Below are 21,415 nucleotides of genomic sequence, written 5' to 3' on the forward strand. Positions count from 1 at the left end.
GACGGAGGAAAATGTGCAAATAGTTCAGGAAATTTTCACTCGAAGTCCTCAGAAATCACAAAGAAAGGCACCTCCCGAAGGTGGTTTAGCCCGACAAGTAGTCCAAACTGTTCTGAAAAAAGAGTTGAATTTTCGTCCATGCCAGCCATTTCCGCCGGAAGATCGTGCTCATCGGTGGGAAAATGGGGAGATAATGCTCGGTTGGTATTAAGCCTCGTCCGAGATTTTCGGTAATATCTTGTAGTCAGGTGAAGCCGGGTTTCATGTTGGGGAGTTTGTTAACCGGCACAGTTGTCATTACAGTGCAATAGAGGATCCGAGGGTGGTTGTTGAACAGAGTCAACAGAGCCCAAAGGTCACAGTGTGGTGCGACATACATCCTCGGCAGTTGTTGGTCTATATCTCATTTGGGACACAATGAATGCAGAACGGTACCTTGATGCTTGAAAATTACGTTCACGGTATTGTAGCCACCTGGAACAATTACAGTGGCCTAATCTTTATGCAAGATGAGGCCCTGCCTCATTTCGAATATCCTTTCCGCGTGTGGCTCGACACGCATTTTCCAGGACGCTATGTGAGTTGTTGTGGCCCCCTTGAATGGCGGGCTAGGTGTCCTGACCTAACGCCCTGCGATTTCTTACTCTGGCGGTGGACAAAAGAGGAAGTTTATCGCACAAAATCAAACATTCTTGATGAATAGGAGCGAATTCGCCAAGTTCTTGGAAACATGCCGACGGATTGTCTGCAGAAGTCTATCGCAAACGCCTACATCCGTTTACGGAAACTGGCGTTTATGTTGAACTTTAGCTATGCATAACAATTCTGCCATTGCAAGGAAAATTGGGTAAGTATTAAAAAAGTTGTAAATAGTATTTAATAGGGAGTTAATTCTTCTTCATCATGTACATAAATGATTAGTAGAAAGAATCGGAAGCTCTTTAAGATTGTTCGCGAATGATGTGGATGTACTGTAGATAAGTATGTAGCTAAGCCATAAGACTGTATCGATTTGCAAAATGACCTACGGAGGATTTTGATGAATGGTACAGTCTCTGGTAGTTGACTCTCAACGTAAAAAAAAGTAAGATATCGTGCATACATAGGAAAAGAAATCCACTGCTGTACAACAATACTATTGATGACAAATTGATAGAAACAGTATCTACAGTAAAACATCTAGGAATAACTATTCAGAGCGGCCTTAAGTAGAATGAACATATAAAACAAATAGTAAGAAAACGAGATGGCAGACTGAGATTCATAGGAAGAACCTTAAGGAAACGTAACTCATCCACGAAAGTGGTGGCTTACAAGGCGCTTGTTCGACCGATTATTATTTTTCATCAGCCTGGGACCCTTACCAGGTAGGACTGACAGAAGAGATAGAGAAGATACAACGAAGATGGGCGCCTTTCTTCAAGGGATCGTTTAGTCTGCGCGTAAGCGTTACAGAAATGCTCAAAAACCCCCAGTGGCAGGCGCTACGAGAAAGGCATTGTGCTTCACGCTGACATACATCCCGCCTAATGACCACGACGAGAAAATTCGAGAAATTAGAGTTAATACAGAGGAGTACCGACCTTATTTCTTCGCAAGCGCCATTCGCGAGTGGAACAGGGAACGGGGGATCAGTTAGTAGTACCAGAAGTGTCGCCCCTCCCCCCCCCCCCCCCCGTCACATACACCGTTAGGTGGCTTGCAGAGTAGTGATGTAGATGTAGATCTGGTACGGCTGATGAAAAGCTGCAATCAGTATCTCCGTAGTTCAGTAGTTCTGAGGGATGGAATCACCAATGAGTGGTTTCAGCTCGGTTTGGCATGCCTGAAGAAGCTTGTGGTCTCTTTTCCTTGCCGAACTGAGGCCGCTGTCAGGGCTAGAGGTGATGTCACACGAAAATAGCGTCGTGTCTTCAGGGAGGGGGGGGGAGGCAGACTAATTTTTTGTCCGTCCTTCTATTGCCACCGTGCATGCTGTCAGCTGTCAGCTGTGTTACGTCTCAGACGATTATTCTATTGAACAACAAATTGTTTCTTTTACAGAACGGTCTACTGTGCTTACTCTGGACGCTTTGTAGTTCCTTCTTCCTGTTCACCATTCCTAAGAAAACCTTATTTAACCACGAAAGAAGTGGCTTATAAAACACTGTTTCAACCGATTCCTGAAAATCATGATTCGTCAGTCGGTGACACTCACCAGGTGGGAGTTCTAGGAGAGACAGAGAGGGTTCAAAGCCGAGCGTTTCTTCACGAGATCGGTCAGTAAACAATGGAGCTTTACCGAGACGCTCAATAAACCTCAATGAGAGACGCTACGATAGAGACGCTCAGCACCAGGCAGAAATTTGCTGCTGGAATTCTGAAGTCGTACATTCTGAGAACTCAGGCAACGCATTCCTTCCTCTCAGATGCACCTCTAGAAATGAGAGCGATGGATAAACAAAAAGAAAATAGAGGTCTCAGGGTACTTTACCAACGCTCGAATCCCGCAAGCAGGCGCAAATGCATGTAGATTGCAACAGTTACGCGGATATCGAGATATTTGCAAATAACACAGGAAACGTATTTGGGGGATTTAATGGGATGTCATTGACCACGAGTGGGAAAAGGAGAGAGCCCTATACTGACTCTTGTGTGACTCCACAGCTTATCAGAGAGGAAGAGGGAGAAGGTAGTTTCAGTATTCCTCAAGCTGAAAGGGAGTACTTCCATTCCGCTTCGACAGATATTTTACGACAGCCAAGGCATGAAGTTGTGAGCCCAGGGCAAGTTTAAGGCATAAGATTTGGTTGGTTTTTTTTGGGGAAGGAGACCAGACAGCGTGGTCATCGGTCTCATCGGATTAGGGAAGGACGGGGAAGGAAGGCGGCCGTGCCCTTTCAGAGGAACCATCCCGGCATTTGCCTGGAGTGATTTAGGGAAATCACGGAAAACCTAAATCAGGATGGCCGGACGCGGGATTGAACCGTCGTCCTCCCGAATGCGAGTCCAGTGTCTAACCACTGCGCCACCTCGCCCGGTAAAGGCATAAGAGATACAAGCGGCCGCTTGGAAACCAAACTTAGAGGGGCGCCAGTGGCTCACAGGTGCACCAAGTCCAAAGTGTGTAAACGGAGTGTATTGTGATTAACACGACAATAGAAGCAGAAACTTTCCATTTAACATGGGTTCACGAACGAATAGTTTGCGCGATAACTGTAAACACGTGTTTATGGAACGCCTCTGACCTCAGTGTGAAATATCACCATATTAGTATCAATGTACTGGAAATATAAACTTTTCGATTAAGTCCCCTGTATAATAAAATTTCATCCATGAACCATGTCCCTGGGTGAAAGAAGCCTCTCAAAACTCAAACTGATAAAGACATGCAGAGTGACAATTATTGACCCATATGAGAAAAAAAAACGTAAATTAGTTACAAACTACGGCGTGCACACACTTTATTCAAAATGTAAACTTCACTACAGATATTCGGATTTAGGTTATGACATGTTCGATATGCCTGCTGTCTTTGACGCAGACGAATAGCGAAATTCTGCATGACCCGCTGAAGTGTCGGAAGCCACGCGGGATTAGCCGAGCGGTATCAGGCCCTGCAGTCATGGACTGTGCGGCTGGTGCCGGCGGAGGTTCGAGTCCTCCCTCGGGGATGGGTGTGTGTGTTTGTCCTTAGGATAATTTAAGTTAAGTAGTGTGTAAGCCTAGGGACTGATGACCTTTGCAGTTAAGTCCCATAAGATTTCACACACATTTGAACAAGTGTCGGGACGTCGGTACTGTCGATGACCTCCTGAATGGCTGTTTTCAACTCAGCAATGGCTTTTGCGTTATTGCTGCACATCTTGTATTTAATATAGCCCCACAAAAAAGGAGTCATATGTGTTCATATCCGAGGCTCATACCCGTGGCTTCTGGGTACCCTAGAGCCAGAATGCGGTCCTCGAAGTGCTCCTACAGGATATCAGATACTCTCCTACTTCGATGGGGTCGAGCTCCGTCTTGCATGAACCACATCTTGTAGAAATCACGGTCACTTTGAATAATGGGGATGAAATCTTTCAAAACCTTCACATACCGTTCGGTAGTCACCGTGCTGTTAAGGAATATCGCACCGATTATTCCGTGGCTGGACATTGCATACCACACAGTCATCTGTTGAGGGTGAAGAGACTTCTCGATCGCGAATTGGGGATTCTCAGTCCCCCAAACGCGCCAATTTTGCTTACTGACGAGCCCATCCAAATGAAAGTGGGCTTCGTCGCTATTCCAAACCATACATACCATACTAATTCCCATCATGCGCCGCGGTCAACGTCCTGACGCAAACCGTTCAGAAGTTATGACGATTTTATTTCATATAGTTCAATTATTGTCACTCTGTATATTACACAATTTTTTCTCGAGACCCATTTTGTAAACTGTTAAATCGAGATGCTGAAAGTAGTACCTTTGAGCCAATAGGTTCAGATTCTATTCTGAAAGATTTTTAGAAGTTAAAAGCTACAAAAATTTCAATACTTACCCAACAGAACAACTGTGAGCACAGCCACTGTATAATTGTCGAAATCATACATGATTTTATTAAAAGAATATTTCTCTTTAATATCACACACAAAAGCATGTTTTCGTTTACAGTTCCATCATTTTTCGACTAATTGCATGGAGAATTATCTAAAATGTAACTACTAACTGGTAACTTTTCTTCATGTGTAAAATACCAGTTGACGTACTTAAACAGTGTTGTACGTTTAACACGTCAGTATAACATCATTTTTTTATTACTGTCCCACTTTTTCTGACGGAAAGTGAAATATTTTATATATTATAGAATTAAAAAGATCCATGATTAAACTAAAAAATAAAAGAAATTTCATATATTCATTCTTTCCACCCAGTTTGTTAGCTAGCACGATTTTATTGAAACCAGAGGAATACAATAAGCCTAGATCTTTCTGCTTTCACTAAAAGATTTTAAAGATCTTAGGAATTGCCTTAAATCGAAAATGAGTTGTTTCTTCTTTTAATATTTCGCATAGCAATAAGATTGGACTGGCGCTCTCAGGATTATATATCGATACTTAACAGACGGACAGACAGGCAATCGGAAGACAAATGACAAAAGAACCGTGTGATGTAATTACAAATTAACAATCTGCGGATTTTTTTTTCTTTTACTTGTGCTGTGAAATCTTACTTCTTGCTAAATTTTGTGATTCTAGGTCAACGGGAAGTACCTTCGCGGTTTTGATGAGAGCGTTTGCGAGTATCAAAGTATATGACGTAAATGGCCGTCTCTTTTGAGTGCACTTACCTAGCAGATTCACGTTTTCACACCGCCAGCGAGCCGTAGACTTTAGTATGTGATATAAATTTCAACTTGATGCGTGAATCCTTTCCTGAGAACATATGTGCTTCACAGTCGAGCATACAGACAGACAGATGGAGAACAGAGTGATAATGTGAGGGCTCGTTTTGTACTGACTGACGTACGGAACCCTAACATGAATCAGTTTCTTCGGTCAGTAGATTTAGCAGAGCAAAACACCGCGTTATGGCCTTGATCAGTCAATCAGGACCGACCGACCGCAGTGTCATCCTCTGCCAGCGGCGTAACTGGATGCGGTATGGAGGGGCATGCGGTCAGCGCACTGCCCTCCTGGCCGTTGTCGGATTTCTTGACCTTGGAGTAACCACTTCTCAATGAAGTAGCTCCTTAGTTGACATCAAGAGATTGAGTGCACCCCGTACCAGTCAGACCACCAACAAAACATCCCTGGCAGTACCGGGAATCGAACCCAGATTCTCCGCATTGCTGCCACTCTCGCTGACCACTCAGCAACGGGGGCGGACTCACTAGATTCAGATTCATTTTTAAAGGTCTTACCAAGAGCCCAAGGAAAGGCGACTAGCCGGCTGCGGTGGCCGTGCGGTTCTAGGCGCTGCAGTCCGGAACCGCGGGACTGCTAAAGTCGCAGGTTCGAATCCTGCCTCGGGCATGGGTGTGTGTGATGTCCCTAGGTTAGTTAGGTTTAAGTAGTTCTAAGTTCTAGGGGACTGATGACCTAAGATGTTAAGTCCCATAGTTCTCAGAGCCATTTTTGAAAGGCGACTGATGTTTGAGGAAGACGATGGGGTACCAAATAATACACCACTTGTGTGGAAAAGTGCCCCCGACACTGCTCCCTGTGTGCTACAAGAGGGTCATTTTCTGTCGACGGAAAGGATTTCGAGGAGTGATACTTAGTTGCTGTAAAACGGAAAAATGATAAATGTTCGTCTTTCCTCAAACATCACTACAGCTCTTTTGCGCAAAGAGTGTGCTTATCTCTGCAAGCAGCGCGTGTATCTCCACGCGGATTCAAGTTGTTAACGTGTCGAACGCCGTTATTTATAAACAGCTGTTTGCGGAAGCAGGTAGGAAATAGAGCAGTTTGTCTGTATGACGTTTTCACTTCATTTCAAGATTTGAGGTAAATAGGAAGGAGCATCTAAAAACGTAAGCCTTTGTGGCTCAGTCAGAGAAGGTGCGGTTCTTTGACTGAGTAAACATTTTAGTGAAATGAAGCTCCACACATCAGCAACTGAGATAGGCTGCAGAGAGCGAAAACCAGTCATGGATTCAAAAGGCGATTACTGTATCAATAACAAATTTTTATTGAATAGTTTTTGATCACAGGTGCAATACAAATTGCTGAAGGCCACAATTAAATTTCAAAATTTTAAAATATGTTACCATAATCTTTTAAAGGCAGAAGGCCGCAATGTTTAAGATTGAAAGATAATTTTAAGAATAAAAGTTGCAAGGCTGAAAGCCCACAATTAATTTTCCAAAATTATAAAGTAAGCGTAAGCCTTAAAAGTTAAATAGCTGAAAACATAATTAAACACCGGTAGCAAAGACAATAAAGATAACGACACTCAGAAGCCATCAGGGAGGTCGGTCTTCCCTCGTTCACTTAGGGGAGACAGGTGGTAAGCCCAACTACACTTAATCCGTCGGAACCCAACCGGGGGACAGCCACAGACCGACCGACACAACGACTTGCGTGCCATCAATCAGTACATGAGAACTCAAACACAAAAGGTTATGAACGTGATAATCCACAATGAAGTATGTATTAGGTGTCAAAATTCACACCATGATGGACAGCGATAACAGGTGAGTAAAGGACGCTGCCTGAAATTACGTTAGTGGCTAGGGCAGGTAGCCGGAACACTAACGGCTAAGAGGCAAAAAATTCCGCTGGTACACTTGAATTTGAAATACGTTAATACAGTTAACTTCATCCAAAAAGAACACAGCCTGAATTTACGCATTTGGCCAGGGCAGGTAACCAGAACACTAACGGCCACAAGGCAGAAAATTCCGCTGGTGAACTCGAATTGTAGTCAACCAATAGAGTTAATTGCACCGCATGGAGGCTAAATTTCAGCAATAGAAACACTCTGTGTTGCTCACAGGAAAACCTCCCCAACAGCGAACCACCGAAACGAACCACCACAACATGAATGGACGTGGCTTGGGTAGTTGAAACCACTACTCAACTTTGACGTCCTGGGTCGATGAACCACGAAGCTCGTAGCGATCGGACAGCTAAACACGCGCTCCGACACTGCACAGGGACTGCCAGCGGACCCAGCCGACTGCACCGCGCGGGGATAACTTCCCTGGTCCGCAGCAACCGACCGACTCACTGCCAGTACGCCGTCAACATTTAAAACAAGTTGCCCGAGGAAATAACACCAACTACACACACAGTTTGACAAACACTTGCACGAAGACTTGAACGATACCCAACAGTATCTAACCACGCACGAAGACAAATCAGGAGTCAATGCGGACACACGTTCCCGGGTTCGGTTCCCGGCGGGGTCAGGGATTTTCTCTGCCTCGTGATGGCTGGGTGTTGTGTGATGTCCTTAGGTTAGTTAGGTTTAAGTAGTTCTAAGTTCTAGGGGACTGATGACCATAGCTGTTAAGTCCCATAGTGCTCAGAGCCATTTGAACCATTTGAATGCGGACACACGCACACACGCACAGCCGACTCATGGCCGGTGAGCCAAAACGCATCGTCCAGTAGGACGACCGATCGACGATCCACCAAGACTGTGGCCCAGCTCAAGTATTGCATGGCGGCAATGGTCGGGCGAGCCATGCTGAAGCAGACTTCATTGCTGCTCTAACCCGACTGCACTAGTGCCGCATTACAGCTCCCCGACTGCCAGGTCCGGACTGCACTCCAGACGCGTTCCCACTGACTAGCAGATCCGAACTCGCGACCCGAACTGGCTTCCGACAGTGTTTTTTTTTTTTTACTTTATTGTTATTTTAAAACCTGTACAACAGACAGGCTGTCAGCGGCATTCTACGCTGCTCTTCAGCCATAGAATACACAATTAGAAAAAAAACAGGAAGAATACATATAAGTTCCAGAACGGTGGGCAATAAAACAGTAGACACATAAAGCCGGCCGCAGTGGTCTCGCGGTTCTAGGCGCTCAGTCCGGAACCGCACGACTGCTACGGTCGCAGGTTCGAATCCTGCCTCGGGCATGGATGTGTGTGATGTCCTTAGGTTAGTTAGGTTTAAGTAGTTCTAAGTTCTAGGGGACTGATGACCACAGATGTTAAGTCCCATAGTGCTCAGAGCCATTTGAACCATTTAGACACATAAAGACAAACATGGAGCCGTTCACACTCGACGATAATCCACACGGCAAACTTTTGAAACGACGCACACACACTGAAGATGGCGATGGCACAGGTGACCGATGGAGTGCGACGGTGAACACTGAACACTAAACACGACGGCACACACGAGACACTGAGGGCGATGATCTCCGGCGCGCGAAAGTCCACGTAGCGTGTGTGAGTCCGGGGACCTGCCAAGAAATGAGGAGGGGGGTGGGAGAGGGAGAGGGGAGAGCAGAGATGCCATGGGCAGAGGAGATAGGAGGAAAGGAGGAAGGGGGAGGGGAAGCCCGGGGGAAGAGGGATGGAGGAAGAGGGATGGGGGGAAAAGGAGAGACAAGGGAGGGAGGGTGCCTAAAGGAAAGGACACCGGAAGTGGGGGGGGGGGGCAGGATCAAAGTTGATAGGAGGGGTAGATGGAGGGGAGGAGGACAACATCAGGGAGGGGGAGCTGGCGGAAGCCACCTTGGTAGAGGGTAAGGAGGGTGGAGAGATGGAAGCCGGGTGGGATGTGGAAAAACAGGCGCGGCAGTGGGCGGGGGTGGGAGAGGATGGGCGAGACAAGCGGGTGAGGAGGATCGAGTTTGCGGGAGGTGTACAGGATCCATATCCTTCCAAGGAAAAGGAGGAGGTGGGGGAACGTAATGAGATCGTACAGGATCGGCGTGGGGGAGGGGAGACGGATGCGATAGGTGAGGCGGAGAGCATGGCGTTCAAGGATTTGAAGGGATTTATACTTCCGACAGACAACGACTGGGAAGTAATAGTAGTCCAGCAAAGATACTATGAGAGGGGATATATTGATACGTGCTGCTAGCGCCGCTCATGGTCAGGCAAAGCAGCAACTCAGTGACAGTAGTAATTTAAATTAACGTAGTGAGGTGGAAGTACGTTAAAAACACGGTGTAAAATACATGATGGCAGGAACACAAGCCACGCACGGCTCATCTATGTTCCTTCTCTTCTCGGGAGACACCACCTTAAACGTAAAGCACCCCGTGCGGGCGAGAGATATCGCCTGCTGCCCTGATGCGGAGAGCTATGTCGGCTGTAGCGTAGTTACTAGTACTGGTACCCAAGCTGCTGGACCTCATCGGAGGAGACAGACGAAGCGTGTTTGTCAACGTCCTTTCTTCCTTTATCCTATCCCGATTCTTCACGTTTTTTTCGGAGATACGGACTCTATCCGTAGAGGAACAACTCCGGAATTGGCATTTCCGTTAGGTGCGAGCACGGTGCAACCGAAAATGAGCGGCAAATGCCTGCAGACGATCCATCTCCACACGTCGCGTGTTTTCACTCGTGTGGCACCAGTCAGTAACGCCGAGAGGGAGGCACAAGTAACGGGCTAGCTCGCTGACACTTAATCCGCGTCCCAGGCGCAGTAGCATCAACAGAGAGGACGCTCAGTCCACCTGCAATCACGCAGACTTACCACGGGTAGCGACAGTTTACTGGTTATAAGCCCGCACAAACGGACGTAAGCGCAGGCACCAGGGGTCGCTATCGACAATAAGCCCCTTCGTAGGTCTACTGGCGAGTCACCACCCGCTTCAGGTTGAGCAGCCCCCAGGCAATAATTAGGATCTGGCCAACATCTGCTGAAGCGGAAAAGAAGTATAAACCTACCACACCACGGTTTGAAACATGGAATAATCGCAGTCTGGTGCAGGCTTCTTAGATCGTTGTGGAGACTCTCAAGTTATACGCAAAACAGCCGTCATCGGCATGAAATTAGCCTCGTAGGAAACCAGGCTACCGGATGGGGGTCCAAATCGGAAGGAAAATTAAACGTTTTTCTGGAAGGGTAAGGAGGCCCCCTGAAGGGATAACGATCAAAAAAAGTCGTATGGACATATGGTGAGAAATGTGTTCCAAGGTAGGTACACTCACTCGGGGGTGGTTGAAAGAACACACAAGAACATACCGTGCTTGTGATTTAGCTCCAAACTCTAGAGGGCAGTGAGGTAGAGTACCATGATATGGTAACCACAGTAACTTTTGTACCAACAAAGTCGCTACCAGGGTCACCCCTAGGAAGCGCAGATACGCCGCGCTTGTGAGGTGTTGTGGATGACTAGTTCCGCGAGGCAGTCGCCAATAATCCCCAGCCACACATTGAGGCTGAGCTGGTGCTAATGGTTCTCTGTCAGCTTACCACACGGGTGGGCTTTGTAAAGGTTGACTAAACTACCCCTCGTAAAGGTAGCCTCATCTGCGAAAAGGATGGAGACAAAAATCCCAGAACTGTGGTGACATGTGCGACGAACCTGCGACAAAACCGTCGCCGGGGAGGCAAGTTCGAAGGTAACAAAGCTTGCACGTGTTGTAAGTAATACGGGAGAGAGGTAGTTTTCAAGGAGGTCGTCTGGCTTCCTCCATGCTGACAGGCCACGTACCTTGTGGTGATACCGGTGTCACTCCACGTTCAGGAGGTTATACCTCTCTGGGAACACATTCGCGGCCAAGTGGCCATATGACCATTTTTGCTCCTAATCTCAGGGATCGTTTCCTACAGTTTGTCCCAATTTAGCGAAATCATCCTGACTAAAATAACTATCGTACTGAAACTCACTCTGCTCATTAAATGACCTGCTCAGTTCCTTTCAGTGACAAGTGTATCATTTAAGCTCGAATATCTGAACTATCCCTCAATATCTGCATCATCATCACAAAAACACCCTGTTATATCGTCTCTTGCGCTTCATCATTATCTGGACGGGAAGCTTACGCCAGTGATTCCTCAAGTAAACTCAATCTCTTGTTGGAGGTAGGACGATTCGTTGGAACAAATGACAGTTTTACGTTGGTTTGAGCGCTACGGTCTGCAGTTGTTCTCCCCTTAATACAATTCAATTACTGAGTGGGCTTGTACAGTGGTTCAGCCACTGGATTCGCATATTGAAGAAATTGGCTCGGGTCTCAGTTCTGCCACCTGTCTTTTCTACAGCTATTACAGACGAAATCCGAACTAATTCCAACTCGAAGAAATAGGTTGGTTTCCTACACCATCATTGTCGAATAACACACTGTGGTTCATCTGTAATGCCATTACTGTCACCAAACTTGACGTAAAAATTTCGAGAGCCCTCGTTCAAACGTGTGTGAAAAAACACAACTTTTTCCACCACACGTCAAGCATAATCACCTAATCTCCTTTTCTTATTCTTCTATAGCCACTATGAGTCCACTGAATGCAGGTTTCTTCCATATTTTACAACTTCATTCCCCTTCTACAGTCAGGTACCTTCATGTTTTAGCATTCCTCTTGATAACATCGAACCATCTCATCTGGCGTCTTCAGTGTCTCCAGTGAACCGTTGCTCCACCTGCTGCAGTCTTAATGTGAGACTAGTACATTCCTATTTCAGCCTAAGGATGTCTTTTATCAGGACCCTATTCAGAAACTATAGACCACTATCCTGAACCTAGATAACGGGCACCATTTTCGGTAACTGAGTTAGAAAAATAACATTCAAGAGCAATGATGGAATTAACTCCTGTAACATCGTTTATTATTCAATTGTAGAAAGTTTTAGTATACAACAAATGATCGATTGTATTGATGAGATTAAAAATGAGAAGAACTGAAATCATTAAAGTATTCAAATGGGTTTATTGGCATTGTTAGGTACGAAATTTTCTTTTTAAAGAGAGAAAAAACATGGGATTCAAATTAATGCAAAAATGATTATTTCAATTTCAAGAATGAATTATGCAACTGTAAACAAACATGTGTGTTATACAAATTCATGACTACAAAAGGAAGTATCAATCATGGAAATTTGACCTATATTTGATTCAAACACAGTATTTTCCCAAATAATCAGCCTGGACATGAAAGTTTGAAATAAGCATATTAGCTAATTGGTTTGTGCCTGTGTTCATGCTATTGAGGGTACATACAGTATCTTCATAACTAAGTTGTCTTAAAATATCGCTTTCAACACTGAATGAAGCCAAGACGTTGAACCTATCTTCTGAAATGAACTTGTGAAGCCCCTTTTGATCAATTCTGATAATGACCTTTTTCCGCAGCTGTTTGTCATAATAAGGCTGAGGGGACTTCAGAAGTAAGGGACACATTCAAAGGCGTACCCAGGATCTGAACTGGGGGGGGGGGGGGGGGGGGCAGGTCATACTAGTCTCAGGAAACAAGGACTCGAGACAACATACAGCACTTCTTATTAAATAAAACAGTAAACTAGTGAAAAACTGCGAATATCTTCTAAGGGGGAGGGGGGGGGGGGGCAGTCCATGGACACATTATTATGGCAGGTAAAATAACTTTTATTGACTCCTGCACTACGAACTGACAGGGACATATGACACTATTTATCAGAATAGTCAACAAGTCTCCGTAAACAACCGTCGAAAGTCAAATTCCTCGGCGATCGAAACCCGCTCCCTGGTCCTGGAGCCATTCGAGAACCACTGTGTGAACGTCCTCACTGTCGGAAAATCTGCGATTGTTGCGAATCGGTTCCACGACTGCCTGGACACAGTTGTCTGTGGTCCATGTCGATGGCCTTCTTTCCCGATCAACATCACACACTTCTACGCTGTTTCGATCAAATTGTTGTCACTATTTTACGATGGATGCGACATTGTATTTGGTCCAAATGAGTCAGACTTTCACAGTGAGTCTGTGTGGAATTTAGACGTTTCGCCCAACAAGGGTTGTACTGCCCCGCGAACTTGAACTTTGGAGTACGTTCCCAGTTGCCGCCCCATTTCACTCCCACGCTGCGAAGCACTTGTTATCGCCGCAGCAGAACTGTGTCTACAGGAAACCCGGTACGTGCCTCTTTTCTGACGAGACGCCACTTTTGTTGCGCAATAGTCTTAGGCTGGGTCGACATGTGTAGCTTGCTTATGGAAGTCCTCTCGTACTCGTATGTTCTTCGAGCGACCTCGATATTAGGAAAGTGCCGGCCGGAGTGGCCGAGCGGTTCTAGGCGCTACAGTCAGGAACCGCGCGACCACTACGGTCGCTGGTTCGAATCCTGCCTCGGGCATGGATGTGTGTAATGTCCTTAGATTAGTTAGGTTTAAGTAGTTATAAGTTATAGGGGACTGATGACCTCAGAAGTTAAGTCCCATAGTGCTCAGAGCCATTTGAACCATTTGATATTAGGAAAACAATCTTTGATGTTCTATGAGAAGTGATGTGTGAAGAAATCGACGTCCGACGAAATCCAACTCATTTCAAACTGCCAAAATTCCATTAACCAGTGTTGGAAGTCTTGGCGATCTTGCCAACTGAAATGCCATGTATTTGACCGGGTGTCACTGGGAATTTGATACGAAGGGGAGTGAGCTTTGAGACGTAAATGCTGACTTCATGCATATGTGTTGCCCAGCTTAATAAGCCGATGCAAGATAATTATGTGCACATCTTTGAAAGTTTGTAAGAGAGCCCGCCTCGCAGTATGAAAATTTTTTAATCTTAAATTACTGTTTTGTGTGCCACTAGACTGCGGTCCAGATAGGCTACTCCAAATGTGGCTCAGCGTGTTACCTGCCATTGTGTGGCCTGGTTCCTGGTCTTGTTCTTGAGGTCGGTGCCCAGCATCGACATCTGCAATGTGAAGAGTCGCCTTTATCAGAGCCTAAGTTTCTAGGCCGTAAGTTGCTACTAGTAGGACACAACTTTCAAATTTTAAGTTTATCAGAACGTCATTGCCATCAGGATAAAACGAAACTTTCTGAATGTTTCCCTACTCAAACCTGTTTCTAATGTACCGCCCCTCCAGTTATGCGTAGATACACTCAGCAGATATTATTTTCGGCTCTTAGGTTCACCTTTGGCAGCCGCAAGCCTGGGGATGGCAGCAGTCACATTATATGGGGAAGGACTTAAGCCCTGCACTGGAAATAAAATAACCACAACGTCTGGCAAATGGCAACATTTCATACGTTGGTATTGAAGACGTTGTTATGCTGGCTCTCACATAAAAGTTTTCTTTGCCTTCTGTACTTGGACTTCGATTTCGAGCTCTGATGGAGTGTGCTACTGTGCAAGACGATTCTGGCATTCGCTCGTTCATACTGTAAAGGACCACTTCCCCAGTCCACCATTGACAAGTGGGGAAGCTTTGCTTCGGTCGATCGGATTGTGCAGCTGCCCTGCCATATAGGCAACGTGGACTCAACGGTGGATCAGGAGATCGGGAACCAGTTGTCAAGACAGTCAACGGCTGAAGAGTACTATATATACAATACGATATTCCCAAATTTATTGCCAAAGAAAGTGTACGCTTCCATCGCGCGTGCATTCAAGTGTCGAACTTCAGTTTGCGCGAAGCGGGGTCACGCGATAGCGTGTAGTCTGAGTGGCAATATGTTGGCTTGGCATAGCTCATACAGCCTGGTGCAGCGTCGCAACCTGTGGTCACAGCCCCCACAGCTCGGTTGGCACTTGAAGGCATTAGCTCCAGTACTGGTCTGCAGCTCTGTGGGATGGCGGCATGGGCGGCCCCAAACTCTGGGCATCGGCATACGAATAGTAGAGTGACGTTGCACAAATGCTGTTCTGTGGATGCTGGAAGGATCAGCAGCTTGTCGGCTGGCTAGCTACAGGCGCTGGCTCATACATAATGAAGGCTGGATGGCCAGATATAAGCCTGGTCATTCCGTGTACCGGAAACCACACTGATCGGTACTTGATCGCCAATACTTTCCACCACCCTGTACACAAGAAAGCGGTCCTGAACACGTTTGTTCATAGAGCCAAGATTATCTCTGACGACGACCACCCACAGTCTGAATTGCAGAACTTAAAATGTGTTTTCTGGGAAAATGGATACAGCAAAAGAGACATCGCAAATGATTTCAAGGGCCGTCGACGAAAGACACTTGGCGAATCAGTACAAGAGGCCAAACGGACTGCATTCCTGCCGTACTGTGGAGCAACTAGCAGTAAGTTAAGACATCTTGAGGCGTAGCGCCGTATAACGATCCTGCCTTGGAGGCGGTTAAGTGGGAGATGTCTCAGAGCTGGATAGTGACAGATGGTGACGCGAGACTGGACGCACACGTAGTTCATGTATCAGCCGATAGAGGACAGTATTGGATAGGGGGACTGTGATTTTGGTTTCGGTTGTGCCCACTAGAGTGCACTAAAGTAATAGAATGTTTTTCATAAACTGTTCTAGTATTTTCATAAAGTGTTATATGTCTTTTTATGTATGTAAAATGTAAATGTATTTTAGCAGTATGAATGATGCGTGAATGTGGTTTATGGTTAATATGGAGATAATTGTTTAACGAGTTACGTAGTAGGATATAGTGTGGGAACATTTCGAAGAAGTATGGATATGAACAAAGGGGATTTTTGTAGAATAGATTTGTAGAGTAAGTTTATGGTAAAGGGAAAGTTAATTCAGGTACAAATAACAACAGTACATAACTTTATGCATAGACAAAACTTCAGCATATTAATAATTACGTCGGTAAAAAGTGCAGTCGTTAGGTTTACTATTTTGCGATTGGTTATGAATGAAAAGCGCGGACTGACGCGGGAGAATGTTGTTTTGCTATTGGCTGTTAAGTAAACTGACCAATGGTAAAGCAATATTCTTCGCGCGCCTTTCTCTGCTGGAAGAGAAGACTTAGTATTCTAGAGAGGAGTCGAAGCCTAGCCATGAAACAGATCGGACGTGTGTAGTAGTAGTAGTTCCGATGGAAACGATAAGTTGCCGGATCTAGCAGTGTTTCATACATCAAAAGTGTTGGAAAGTGACGGCATAATTATTCCGATGTGTGTGTGGAAATTTCGGAATTTTTAAGTGAATCTTGTGACGAGAAAGAGAGGAGTCGAAGCCTATCCATGAAACAGATCGGACGTGTGTAGTAGTAGTTCCGATGGAAACGATACGTTGCCGGATGTAGCATTGTTTCATACATCAAAAGTGTTGGAAAGTGACGGCATAATTATTCCGATGTGTGTGTGTGTGTGTAGAAATTTCGGAATTTTTAAGTGAATCTTGTGACGAGAAATGACATATATATTCTGCGTGGCGTATTGAGCAGGTCGGTGGCTAAAAACTGTGACTGCATTTGGTACCGACAGACTTAATATTTGGCGAGCATTATCGATCTGAAACAATTAATATTTTTGCAAATATTACGTTTCCGGGAAATGCAACACCATAAACTTGCTAACGTGAGTGAAAGGGATTGTGAGTGACTGTGTTAAGACTAGCACGGGCTTGGCAGTGATACTTGTTCACCTAAGTTTCAGAATATATTAATTGAGGACAAAATTTCCAACCTTTCATTTCGTGTTTCTCCCGAAACGTAGATTAGTGACTTTAATTGCAGCCTGGTTCACGTCGAAGTACAGTAGGTTTCACTCGGCTTCTGCTGAGACAATGTCCACAGGTAGGTGCAGGTTGGTCGTAAAGGGACGGAAAGAACCGCGCCGCCGCAATCTGCTCCAGAAACATGGGCTAAGATCAGTGTTCCGGCCCACCCCCAAGATACGAGATATGTTGCGCCCTGTTAAAGACGGCATTGCTCTTCGAGTGTCCGGCGTGTATGGTGTAGCCTGTGAATGTGGCAGCATGTATATCGGACAAACAATTCGCATGGTTGTGGAGCGTTGTAGTGAGCACAAGCGCCATATAAAACAAAGGGAGCTTGACAAGTCAAAAATGGCTCTGAGCACTATGGGACTTAACATCTGAGGTCATCAGTCTCCTAGAACTTAGAACTACTTAAACCTAACTAAGCTAAGGACATCACACACATCCATGCCCGAGGCAGGATTCGAACCTGCAACGGTTGCAGCAGCGCTGTTCCGAACTGAAGCGCCTAGAACCGCTCGGTCACCCCGGCCGGCGCTTGACAAGTCGGCCATAGCGGAGCATTGCCTAGAAAACGGACATAAAATACAGTTCGAATATACAAAAGTGTTGGCCCATGCATCTACGAGGGGCGTTCAGAAAGTAAGCTCCGATCGGTCGCGAAATGGAAACGACTATGAAAATCCGATAAAGCTTTGCACAGATGTGTTGGGTAGTGTCTCTAGTATAACCCCAGTTAGCATCACGTCGCTCTTCTCATTTCTGAGCTCGCAGTGAGTGCGTAAAGATGTCTAGAAAATAGTGTCTGCCGCCAAGTACGGGGGCCTGGTGAGAAATTTCGCCTGAAGCTATGCAGCTAACATTACATAACTGTCGTGCTGTTTCGTCTTCACGACAATTCTCAGCCGCATTCTGCAGGGGCAATGAAGATGCTCCTGCATCGTTTTCAAATGGAAATGTTAGATTACCCACAATACAGTCCGCAATTGTCTCCCCCTGAGTTTCATCTCTGGTCACATGAACCGCTGTCTTTGAAGACAACATTTTGACACAGACAACGAGGTGTAGGCCAGCGTGGAGAATTGGCGGAAAGCACTGGCGGCTGCCTTCTATGATGAGGCTATTGAAAAGTTGGTACAACGCTATGACAAAAGTCTAAGTCAGAACGGCGACTACGTAGAGAAGTAGCTGAAAGGTGTAGCTAATTGTTACAAGTAAAACATTTCTGATGTTCACTGTGGTTTCAATTTGGCAATCAATCGGAGCTTACTTTCTGAACAGGCCTCGTACATATTAGGACTCCGTTATAAAGGAAGTGGCCGAGATTCGTTTAAACAACGACAATTTCAACAGAGACCAGGGGTACACACTCAGCAGGGCATGGGGGCGGGCGTTGGACATCGAAAGAAAGCAAAGACAGATGCGCGACGTGGGAGCGGCAGTTTCAAACGTGGCGCCTGCCCCTGGCGCCACCTGACGTCACCGGTGCCGCTACGGGCAATAGCTCCGCTAGCTGCCCGGGTCGACTTTGAGTCTATCTGATTGGCTGCTGATGATATCATCATGCCTATATAAGCGAGAAACCGTAGCAGCCCCAGCAGTCAGCGAACTCCTGACGACGATGGCAGAGATGGCCATCGAAAGCCCGAGGATTTTATTCGAACTGACGCGGCTTGAATACTGAGAACGTTTTATTCATGTAAGCCGTCGCAAAAGACTTCGAGGACACATGGGCAGATATAAATAGCACCTTGCTAACACGTTGTTTGGCTGCATAGTGAAGCTGGTGCAATGCTGAGATGGTACCATCCTGCATATGGTATTGCTGCAAAGCCATAGTGTTATGGACGACCAGTTGCTCTGGTGAAGTTGTTAACTATGATGTACATTATCTAATCGAAAGTATCTGTTCACTTTTAAGTAATGCGCAATTGACGAGTAAATGTCAGGAGAGGAGCACCCGCCAGTGTAAATAGAGGCGGGGAATATTGTGTTGCCGTTAGACAAGCAGTGACAACTGAATAGGTCAGTCAGAAGAGTTCTGTGCTTCGAATGTGTACGGATCTCACACACATCCACACATCTCTGGGCTCCTCTGTGTCCACATGGTTTCTCAGTGTGACCATGAGTGGCACTTAGTTACTGCCGTGGACGCCGGCGTCAGCGGCCTCTAGTATTACTTAGGCCGCCGACGGAGAAAAATTCATTTCCGGTTGCGCAACTGCAGCTATAAGGCTGGCTGGGTAGAAAGTTGGGGTTTGATAAGGAGGTGCTATATAAGTAATGTTTGTCTAAACGCTGTCAGTCGTTATGAAGCCGCATGTGCAAGAGCATTGGACACACAGTGAGCATGCCGCGTTGTAATAGGAGGAGAAGGCGTTCGCACATGACAGTGTATAAAGCTGTCGATAATCTTGTCATTAATACGGAGAACGGTGTGGGTGCACAAGTGATTTTTCATGGCCATTCAGTGTTTTGTAGATGTGATTGTGAAGTGGAAACTCGGAGGAACAGCCACAGCTAAACCGAGACCAGCAGGACCGTCGATAATTGATGAGGGTGGTTGTAAAAAAATTGTATGAAATCAGCGGAAGGAATCACTCGTGTCTTCCACAGTGCTACCAGCAGACCAACTCACTCAATAACTCTAGGCGCTTCAGTCTGGAACCGCGCGACCGCTACGGTCGCAGGCTCGAATCCTGCCTCGTACATGGATGTGTGTGATGTCCTTAGGTTAATTACGTTTAAGTAGTTCTAAGTCTAGGGGACTGATGACCTCAGATGTTAAGTCCCATAGTGCTCAGAGCCATTTGAACCATTTTTTGACTGTGTATTGGGATATAATGGTCAAGCAGCTTCTCATAAGACTCTCATTTATGTAGTCAATAATGCTAAACGACAGTTGAGGTGGCGTAAAAAGCGACGCCACTGGATCGTGGATGACTGGAAACGAGTTTTTTGGAGTGCTGAATCATGCTATAGCCTGTGCCAACGCGGTGGAAGGGTCTGGGTTTGGAAAATTCCTCGAGAACTTTACTGGCTGTAATGCATACTGCCGATAGTGAAGTAAGGGGTGTTTCTATGGTTAGGGTATGGCCTCCTTATTGCGCTTGAGAAAACGATAATATGCAAAGATTCCTGAAATTTACTGGCCTGCCTAGGACTCCGACCTTAACCCAATGGAAGACCTTTAGGATGACATAGAATATCGGCGTCGTTTCAGACAGCAGCATGAAACACAACTATCTTCTTTGGTTTCGGATCTTGAGGAAGAACAGGCTGCCATTGCTCGATAAACATCGAAACACCTCATTGAAAGTATCCGCAGCAGCATTCAAGGCGTCATAAAGTCGACGGGTGGACACATCCCGTGAATGTCTTCTACACTGAGGCTTTAAAGAAACTGGTATAGGCACGCGTAGTCAAATACAGAGGTATGAAAACGGGCAGAAGACGGTAACGCGTGTGCAACACAAGTGTATGGCGCAGTAACGATGAAGTGGGGATTTTCCCGTACGAACATTTCACGAGTGTACCATGAATAGCAGGAATCCGGTAAAACATGAAATCTCCGACATCGCTGCGATCGGAAAAAGGTCCTGGAAAAACGGGACCAACGACGACTGAAGAGAATCGTTAGTAGTGACAGAAGTGCAACCTCTCCGCAAATTGCTGCAGATTCCAATGCTGGGTCATCAACAAGTGTCAGCGTGTGAACCATTCAACGAAACATTATCGATATGGGCTTTCGGAGCCGAAAGCCCACTCGTGTATCCTTGATGACTGCACGATACAAAGCTTTACTCCTCGCCTGGGCCCGTCAACACCGACATTACGTCCGCCACCCTAGCTTAGTGGACAACGCGCCAGGTTGTCATGCTGGGGGGGCCCGGGTTCAATTTCCGGCTAGGTTGGAGATTTTCTCCGCTTAGGGATTGGGTGTTTGTGTCGTCTTCATCATCATACTTTCCTCCTCATCGACGCGCAAGTCACTGAAGTGGAGCCATCTCAAAAGACTTGCACGAGTCGATCAGGTCTACCCGTCGCGAGGCTCATGCCACATCGGACTGTTGTCGACTGAAAACATGTTGTCTGGTCGGACGAGTCTCGTTTCAAATTGTATCGAGCGGATGGCCGTGTACGGGTATGGAGACAACCACCCGAATCCATGGACCCTGCATGTCAGCAGGGGAGTGTTCAAGCTGGTGGAGGCTCTGTAATGGTGTGGGGCGTGCTCAGTCGAAGTGATATGGGACCCGTGATAAGCCTAGATACGACTCTGACAGGTGACACGTACGTATACATGAACGTTATTGAGTATCCAGAATGAGATTTTCACTCTGCAGCGGAGTGTGCGCAGATATGAAACTTCCTGGCAGATTAAAACTGTGTGCCGGACCGAGACTCGAACT

Source organism: Schistocerca americana, chromosome 5, assembly GCF_021461395.2.
Source record: "Schistocerca americana isolate TAMUIC-IGC-003095 chromosome 5, iqSchAmer2.1, whole genome shotgun sequence".
NCBI classification, from domain to species: domain Eukaryota; kingdom Metazoa; phylum Arthropoda; class Insecta; order Orthoptera; family Acrididae; genus Schistocerca; species Schistocerca americana.